Raw genomic sequence first — 9984 nt, 5'->3', positions numbered from 1 at the left:
GTGTTTAATATTTTTGTAAGAAAATAAAGTATCACACACACACAAATGCAAATCTGTGAGGGAGACTGGGGCCTTCAATACAAGACTAAGGTTAGTTCATTTTCTCAATGTAGAAATAATACATAAAGCTAATTATTGGACTTGCTGCAGGAGCAGAAGCTTTAAAAGAGGGAATATTCCTTCCTGTAGAGGGAGATAAGATACAGGAAATTTCTAGTGTATTGACTTAATTAAGGAAGTTATTAAGACCTAATAAACAACACTGATCACATTGTCACTTAGGGAGCTATTTTTTGTTTGTATTTTGGTTTGTGTAGAAAATATGTCTTCACTTTGGAAGGTATCACTGAAATCTAAACCTAGAGAAGTCAAATATAGCTTATTAGAGGATGAACGGTGTGAATTCTCATGAAAATTTTAAATTGTATTTGTTGGTTGTATTTTTAATTTTTTTTTCAACCAGTGATTTATTTCCTCCTTTCCCATGTTTAGAAATTCTTATGATCCTTCATACAGTTCCTTCTGGAACAAGATTCCCTCTTCTCCTCAAGCCAGCCCCCAGTAGGTTAACCTTTACAGTCTCTGGAACTAGAACAAGAGGTAAGATGTGTGAATGTTTTTTCACTGGGAAAATATTTATTGTTTTTAATTTGCCTTCCAGTGTTCAAATATTAGTTCATAAAATAGTTGTTGGAAATATTTCCAACAAAATTTGTTTATTAGATTTATTAAAACTATTTTTATGGGGCAGTTTGGAGGGAAAGTGGAACTTTGGAAAAATCCACAACTGAGTAAGGACAAAACATACCTAATCAAAGGAAGGATTCAGTAAGAAAATGGATTTACCAATCTCTGGGAAAACCCTTTCCAGTCATTCATACTAAGCAACAAATTCCTTTATCTAACATGATCTAATCACTTAGGGTCTCCAGATGTTCAAAGGAAATCTATAGCATGAAAAAGGAACACCAAAGTAAACAAACAGGATAATTGGCCTTGGAGAAAACAAGGATAATTCAGATACCAGAAGTTAACTTCTTAAGAAGTCTATTCTCTGCAAAATTCAGGAGTCTGCATGTATATAAAAACACACTGCTTTTTAAAAAGAAGCAATAAAGAAAAAAATTGGAAAAATGTGTAAAATTATTGAATTAAGAAATAAACTTTGTATTTAATAAATTATTAAATGTATACATCTGACTTCTTGTGATCTAGCAATATGGATGATAGAGCAGAGAAAATTTCCCAGAACCCAGAACATAACATCTTAGAAGAATGGTTTCTGAGTGACAGCAGGTAGGAGAATATAATCAAAGAGATAAAAAAAGGAAATGTCTCTGTTTTCAGTGTTCGGTCTACCAAGTGCCAAACAGAACTAGAAAACATTTCTTTGTGGATATACCCTATTGAAAATTCATAACCACAAGGATAAAGAGAAAAATCATAAAAGCAGAGAAGAAAACAAATTACCCGCAAGAGAATGGAGCCAGATTGATTTGTGATTTCTTATTACTAACAATGGATGCTAAAGAAAATGGAGCAACATTTTCAAAATTCTTACAGTAAAAGATTTTGAATCAAAAATTTTATACCACAATTTATTTTCAAACACATATTCAGACACATTTTCAGGGCTGAGAAAATCTACTGTGCATACAGCCTATACTTTAAACATTAATTTGTCAAGAAAACAGTATACTCAAGCAAAGCAAGCTTTTCAGGATGAGGGTAGTGTGGGACATACAAAATATTGATAACTACTGTCACTCAGAATCAAGAAGAAAGATGGCAATAAATTTAAAGAAGATTCACTAGGCCTTGATTTTTGGAAACTTCTCCTATGAATGGCAAAGTTTTGTTGATATAGAATTATCATTTGTGGCTTCTGCCATAATATTTGATTCTACAGGGAATAATGCTTACATGTTTATATTGTACATGATATTTGGAGTTTCATTTTTAAAATCATCCTTCAGGGAAAACATAGAAGATATATTTATTTAAGAGAATATAGAGATAGATTGAAAGATAGATGATAGATTTATTGTTGTTCAGTTGCTAAGTTGTGCCCAGCTCTTTGCAACCCTATAGAGTGCAGCACTCCAGGCTTCTCTGTTCTCCACTACCTCATATAGTTTGCTCAAATTCATGTCCATTGAGTCAGCGATGCTGTCTAATCATTTCATCCTCTGCAGAAGAGGGTGGCAGAGGATGAGATAGATTGATAGATTAGATAGATATAGATACACGTTGGTAGATTGTTATAAAGCCTACAAGTATAAAAATAAAGGTATAACTAAAAATATTTGGGAAGTTGACTGAGAAAAAGAGGTGAGAGGAAAATTAATGTGATAACTTCTTCCAGGTTCTTTGCAGATGATCAGTAGACAATGGCTAAGGTTTATAATCTAGAAATAGAAGTATGACAGCAATAAGAAGAATCAAGTCAGAGGGAGAGGTTAACAAAGTTTCCTTCTGGGGAGGTAGAGTAGAGGGGCTGCCACAGGAAAATATTAAGTCTTAGACTTTATATTTCACATCTTCTCTACTCTTTTAAATTTGTTGTTGTGCCCATGGAATACTTATATGATTAAAAGCTAGCTTATGAAAATAGAAGAAAGCATATAAAAATGAACTTATGGTTAATCCATCTTTTCACCGTGGAAAAGGGAAAACTCAATTCATTACCTGCATATGTTTTTCAATGCATTCAGGAACACAAAAGAATATTAAAAACACTTCAGTTGTTCATAAAAGTTGTAAAAAACTTAGTTTTTCATTTAACTTGATTTTCAACTATTAATATAAGCTAATATATACCACTATTTGTCAAAAATACAAGACAGAAAAATCTATCTCTTAGTGTTAAATCTATTAAAATAAAAATTTTCAGTTAATTGTAAGTATTAGTTTCCTGCTATGCAGTAAATCTGTGTGAAAGATTATGGGGGAAACAAGAAGGAAAAGAAAAATGTATTTTCTCATGATAACTACATGAAAGTGTGGAAATCATCAAATAATTATATTTTTAAATGCCATCTTTTGATTGAATGTATCTCAGTGTGGGAAAAAAGCCAGTATTAATCCTTTCCTAAGTTATTGGGTCTAGTAAATAAACTAGTGGTCATTACCTATGGTCTCTATGAGAAATATGTATATTCTATACAATAGAAACTTGCTAAGATCCTGAAGCATCACATTTGGAAATAGGGTTATATGAATAGCTTTTCCAAAAGAACTAACTCCAAAAGGAAAAAAAAAATAGTCCATAAAGTGTAAGTATAGCATCTGGGATTGCATTTTACAAAACCTTCCTATCATCCATGGAGGTAGTTAATAAAGTCAACTGCATGAAAAATTAAAAGAGGTTTTGCTTTTTTTGAAAAAGAAATTTAGAAGTACCAGTGAGAGGAGAAAGCTCTCATCTAGAAATAACTGGTATTAAGAAGATAAAAATACTTACCTCAGTCAGGAAAATAGACATATTCTTTAACATAATTTTGTAACCAAATTTTCCAAAATGCCAGGATGAGTGAGAAGAAAGTAACCAGTTGGGAGCTGTGGATTGGCAAAGTTCAAGATGAAAACGGTAAGTTTTGTTTTAATTTGAAAAGAGTAAATGGATTGAGAAAATCACTGATTGATAATTTTGGAGTCTAATGAAAAAAGTATATAAACAATGACTGAGAAGTTGCATTTCTTTAAAATATGCTCTATTTTTGGCATTTATTTAACAGATATTTATTCAGTGCTTACTACATATCAGGCACTATACTAGATGCTGATAACATATCAATGAACTTAGTTCTTCTTTAAATTTGTGATAAAGATATAACTAATAGCTATTTTGGTCAACAATATTACCTCTTATTGAAGAGATTGCCTTTTATCCATTGAATATTCTTGCCCCTTTGTTGTAGACGAATTGACCATATGTGAATGTGTTTATTTCTGGGCTGTTTATTCTATTCCATTGACCTGTGTATCTGTTTTTCTGGCATACAATTTTGATTACTGTAACTTTGTAGTATAGTCTGGAGTCTGGGAGGATTATACCTCCATATTTGTTCTTTTTTTTTCAAGATTGCTTTGATTTTGGGGCCTTTTGTGGTTCCATATAAATTTTAGGATTATTTGTTTTAGTTCTGTGAAAATGTCATTAATATTTTGATAGGGATTGCATTGAATCTAGATTGCTTTGGTTAGCCATGGACATTTTAACAGTATTAATTTTTCCAGTCATAAATGTGGGATATCTTCCCATTTATTTGCATCATCTTAAATTTGCTTCATCAAAGCCTTAGAGTTTTCAGAGTACAAGTCTTTCACCTCCTTAGTTAAAGTTGTTCCTAGTTGTTTTATTCTTTTGATGTGATTGCGAATGGGATCATTCTTTATTTCTCTTTCATTAGTAGTGCGTAGAAATACAACAGATTTCTGTATATTAATCTTGTATCCTGCATTTTTACTGAGTTCAATTGTTAGTTCTAATTGTTTTTTTTTTTTTTTTTGGTGGAGTCTTTAGGATTTTATACATATATTATCAGGTCATTGAAAAAAAGTAACAGTTTTACTCCTTCCCTTACAATTCAGATGTCTTTTATCTCTTTTTCTTATCTGATTGCTGTCATTAGGATTTCCAATACCATATCAAATAAAAGTGTTAAGAGTGGACATTCTTATCTCATTCCTGATCTTAGAGGAGAAGTTTTCACCTTTTCACCATTGAGTATGATGTTAACTGTGTATAAAATAAATGAGTTAAAAATATGTAATGTAAGCACAAGAAAAGTAGCCTATATTTTATAACAACATTATATGGAATATAAACTATAAAAACATCAAATCACAAATATTGTACACCTGAAACCATCAACAGAAAATTGAATTAAAGATTTACTGAGCATATCCCCACCCATCAGAACAAGACACAGTTTCCCCCACAGTCAATCTATCCCATCAGGAATCTTCCATAAACCTCTCATCCTTCTCCATCAGAGGGCAGACATAATGAGAACCACAATCACAAAAACCTAATCAAACTGATCACATGGACCACAGTCTTGTCTAACTCAATAAAACTATGAGACATGCTTTGTAGGGCCACCAAAGATGGATGGGTCATGGTGGAGAGTTCTGACAAAGCACTGGAGAAGGAAATGGCAAACCACTACAGTATTCTTGCCTTGAGAACCCCATGAACAGTATGAAAAGGCAAAAAGATATGACACTGAAAGATGAACTCCCCAGGTTGGTAGGTGCCCAATATACTACTGGAGATCAGTGGAGAAATAACTCCAGAAAGAACGAAGAGACAGACCCAAAGGGAAAACAGCACCCACTTGTGGATGTGGCTGGTGATGGAAGTAAAGTCTGATGCAGTAAAGAACAATATTGCATAGGAACCTAGAATGTTAGCTCCACGAATCAAGGCAAATTGGAAGTGGTCAAACAGGAGATGCCAAGAGTAAACACTGACATTTTAGGAATCAGTGAACAAAATGGGCTGGAACAGGTGAATTTAACTCAGATGACCATTATATCTACTACTGTGGGCAAGAATCCCATAGAAGAAATGGAGTTGCTATCATAGTCAACAAAAGAGTCCAAAATGCAGTACTTGGGTGCAATCTGAAAAGTAATAGAAAGATCTCTGTTAGTTTCCAAGGAAAATCATTCAATCTCACAGTAATGAGATTGAATCTCCACATCTTCAATCTTCAAGTCTACACCCTGAACAATAATGCTGAAGAAGCTGAAGTTGAATGGTTCTTTGAAGACCTACAAGACCTTCTAGACCTAATACCCAAAAAAAGATGTCCTTTTCACTATGGAGACTGGAATGCATAAGTAGGAAGTCAAGAGATACCTGGAGTAACAGGCAAATTTGGCCTTGGAGTGCAAAATGAAGCAGGACAAAAGCTAAGAGAGTTTTGCCAAGGGAATGCACTGGTCATAACAAACACCCTCTTCCAACAACACAAGGAAAGACTATACACTGGGACATCACCAGATGTTGAATAGCAAAATCAGATTGATTTTATTCTTTGCAGCCAAAGATGGAGAAGCTCTATACAGTCAGCAAAAACAAGACTGGACACTAACTGTGGCTCAGATCATGAACTCTTTGTTGCAAAATTCAGACTTAAACAAAGTAGGGAAAATGACTAGACCATTCAGGTATGACTTAAATCAAACCCCTTATGATTATACAGTGAAAGTGAGAAATAGATTCCAGGGATTAGATCTGATAGAGAGAGTGCCTGAAGAACTATGGATGGAGGTTTGAGACATTGTACAGGAGACAGTGATCAAGACCATCCCTAAGAAAAAGAAAGGCAAAAAGGCAAGATGGTTGTCTGAGGAGGCCTTACAAATAGCTGAGAAAAGAAGAGAAGCTAAAGGCAAAGGAGAAAAAGAAAGATATACACATTTGAATGCAGAGTTCCAAAGAACAACACGGAGAGATAAGAAAGCCTTCCTCAGCTATCAATGCAAAGAAATAGACGAAAACAACAGGATGAGAAAGACTAGAGATCTCTTCAAGAAAATGAGAGATACCAAGGGAACATTTCATGCAAAGATGGGCATAATGAAGGACAGAAATGGTATGGGCCTAACAGAAGCAGAAGGTATTAGGAAGAGGTGGCAAGAATACACAGAAGAACTGTACAAAAAAGATCCTCATGACCCAGATAACCACAATGGTGTGATCACTCACCTAGAGCCAGAAATCCTGGAATGTGAAGTCAAGTGGGCCTTAGGAAGCATCCCTATGAACAAAGCTAGTGATATGATAGAATTCCAGTTGAGCTATTTCAAATCCTAAAAGCTGATGCTGTGAAAGTGCTGCACTCAATATGCCAGTAAATTTGGAAAACTCAGCCATGGCCACAGGACTAGAAAAGATCAGTTTGCATTCCAATCCCAAAGAAAGGCAATGCCAAAGAATATTCAAACTACCACACAATGGCACTTATCTCACATGCTAACAAAATAATGCTCAAAATTCTCCAAGCCAGGCTTCAACAGTATGTGAACTGAGAACTTCCAGATGCTCAAGCTAGATTTAGAAAAGGCAGAGGAACCAGAGATCAAACTGCCAACCTTCACTGGATCATCAAAAAAGCAAGAGAGTTCCAGAAAAACATCTACTTCTACTTTATTGACTGCGCCAAAGCCTTTGATGGATCACAACAAGCTGTAGAAAATTCTTAAAGAGATAAGAATACCAGACCACCTTACCTGTCTCCTGAGAAATCTATATGCAGGTTAAGAAGAAATAGTTAGAACTGGACATGGAACAGCAGACTGGTTCCAAATAGGGAAAGGAGCACATCAAGGCTGTATATAGTCACCCTGCTTATATAACTTATATGCAGAATGCATCATGCAAAATGCTGGGCTGAATGAAGCACAAACTGGCATCAAGAATCCTGGGAGAAATATCAACAGCCTCACATATGCAGATGACACCACCCTTATGGCAGAAAGTGAAGAACTAAAGAACCTCTTGATGAAAGTGAAAGAGGAGAGTGAAAAAGTTGGCTTGAAACTCAACATTCAGAAACTAAGATCATGGCATCTGGTCCCTTCACTTCATGGAAAATAGATGGGGAAACAGTGGAAACAGTGTCAGACTTTATTTTGGGGGGCTCCAAAATCACTGCAGATGGTGAGTGCAACCATGAAAGTAAAAGACATTTTCTCCTTGGAAGGAAAGTTATGACCAACCTAGATAGCATATTCAAAAGCAGAGACATTACTTTGTCAACAAAGGTCCATCTAGTCAAAGCTATGGTTTTCCCATAGTCATGTATGGATGTGAGAGTTGAACTATAAATAAAGCTGAGTGCCGAAGAATTGATGCTTTTGAACTGTTGCATTGGAGAAAACTCTTGAGAGTCCCTTGGACAGCAAGGAGATCAAACCAGTCCATCCTAAAGGAAATGAGTCCTGAATATTCATTGGAAGGACTGATGCTGAAGCTGAAACTCCAATACTCTGGCCAACAGTTGCGAAGAACTGACTGATTGGAAAAGACCCTGATGCTGGGAAAGATTGATGGCAGGAGGGGAAGGGGATGACAGAGGATGAGATGGTTGGATGACATCACCGACTCAATGGACGTGAGTTTAAGCAAGCTCTGGAAATTGGTGATGGACAGGGAAGCCTGGCATGCTGCAATCTATGGTTTTGCAAAAAGTCAGACATGACTGAGCGACTGAACTTAACTGAAACTATTACAATATTGTAAGTCAGCTATGGACTTCCCAGGTGGCGCCAGTGGTAAAGAATCCTCCTGCCAATGCAGGAGATGCAAGAAACACAGGTCTGATCCCTGGGTTTGGAAGATCCCTTGGAATAGGAAATGGCAACCTTTCAGTATTCTTGCCTAGAAAATTCCATAGGTGGAGGAGCCTGGCAGGCTACAGTCCTTGGGATTGCAATGAATTGGACATGACTGAGCGTGCATGCAGTCATGCTTCAGTTTAAAAAAAGATCACAATGTGAAGAAGCAGGACATCCACAACAGAATAAAATCATTAGTTATATGTGGGGAGGGAAAGTTACCACTTAATAGAAAATTCTGTCTTTACTTAAAAAAATAACACAACTGATTAAGTGTCTGAGATTCAAATGATATCTCCTGGGAATGTTTTCTGTAGTTGAAAATGACTGATAGCATCATAACTTGTGACAGCATCCTTCACCTGTGGGCACTCACCAGAATTTCAGACACTATGCCTCCAGTGTACCATCAGCTTATTTGTTATATAGCTTGACTTGCAAAGCTAAACTGGCAAGTAGAAATGAATATTTTTAGAAGATAATTCTTAAAGAAACAGGATGGCATTGTTGTGAAAAACAGAGACTTCAACACCAGACTCTAGCACTGTGCTAGATTAGAATCACAACCACTCTATCATCAGTTCTTTTTATATACAAAATGTATTAGCAACACTTCCTATTTCCTTGGGAGACTGTGGAAATCCAAAGAATTAAAATCATAACAGTATACTTTTACATGCAGTATTCAATAAATGCTAGCTATTTAATGAGACAAGTGGAAAAAAAATAAGTTTCAAAATGTAAAGGCAATAGAGGGTATGGAAGATCACATAGGGAAAAACATCTGTAAGGATCAGGAAGGTTCTAAAGAACAGTACGATTTAGGTAATAAAGATCAAAGGTGACAATGGGGAGAGTTATATATACCAGGGAGAATGCAGGACCGTCCATCAACACTACAGGGCTTCCCTGCAGTGCTGAAATGGGTCTTGATGGTGCATGCAGGTGTGCTAAGCCACTTCAGTTGTATCTGACTCTGCGACTCTATGGACTGTAGCCCGCCAGGTTTCTCTGTCCATGGGATCCTCCAAGCAGGAATACCAGAGTGGGTTGCCATTTTCTACTCCAGCTTGATGGTGACCTAGGTCTAAGACAGGTGTTTTTCATTTGTTCTTTATCTGTCTCACTCCCAACTCATATTGCTTCCTGATAAGTCTAACAGAAAATTGCTAAAAACTTAAAAATAATTATAGAGCTTCTGAAACGTATCTTATGAATTGAGTGTTTGTAAAAGTCACTTGATATAAAATAATCATCTCTCTGAGTCTTCAGGAAGCATCCAGTTGGTTTCATACACACTTTCTGGCCATTTGTTATAGTATATCTGTAAAGTGGAGGAAAGAGTACTGACTTTTTCCTGTGTTATCCTAGAACCCACTAGAGTCTCAGTGCTATGTAGAAATGTAGACTCTGTATAGATTAAGGGTCTCCAGTCTCCAGGATCTAATACCTGATGATATGAGATGGAGCGGATGTAATAAAATAGAAATAAAGTTCACAATGAATGCAGTGAACTTGAATCACCCCAAAGCAATCTCCCCACTCCATCTGTGGAAAAACTATCTTTCACAAAATCATTCCTTGGTGCCAAAAATGTTGGGGACCACTGATGTAGATAATCTACTTAGAAGA

At 35.9% G+C, this 9984-nt stretch overlaps 1 non-coding gene across 1 annotated transcript; it reads right to left on the bottom strand.

Annotated features, from left to right (window-relative positions):
• Positions 1–503: 503 nt before the first annotated feature.
• LOC123464650 lies at positions 504–630 on the bottom strand. The gene has a single exon (XR_006639673.1). It is a non-coding gene; the product is annotated as a small nucleolar RNA SNORD22 (small nucleolar RNA).
• Positions 631–9984: the final 9354 nt, after the last annotated feature.

This window comes from Bubalus bubalis, chromosome 10, assembly GCF_019923935.1.
Source record: "Bubalus bubalis isolate 160015118507 breed Murrah chromosome 10, NDDB_SH_1, whole genome shotgun sequence".
Lineage (NCBI taxonomy): Eukaryota > Metazoa > Chordata > Mammalia > Artiodactyla > Bovidae > Bubalus > Bubalus bubalis.
Note: the sequence above shows the minus strand (reverse complement) of the source record. Positions and strands in the feature narration are given on the sequence as shown.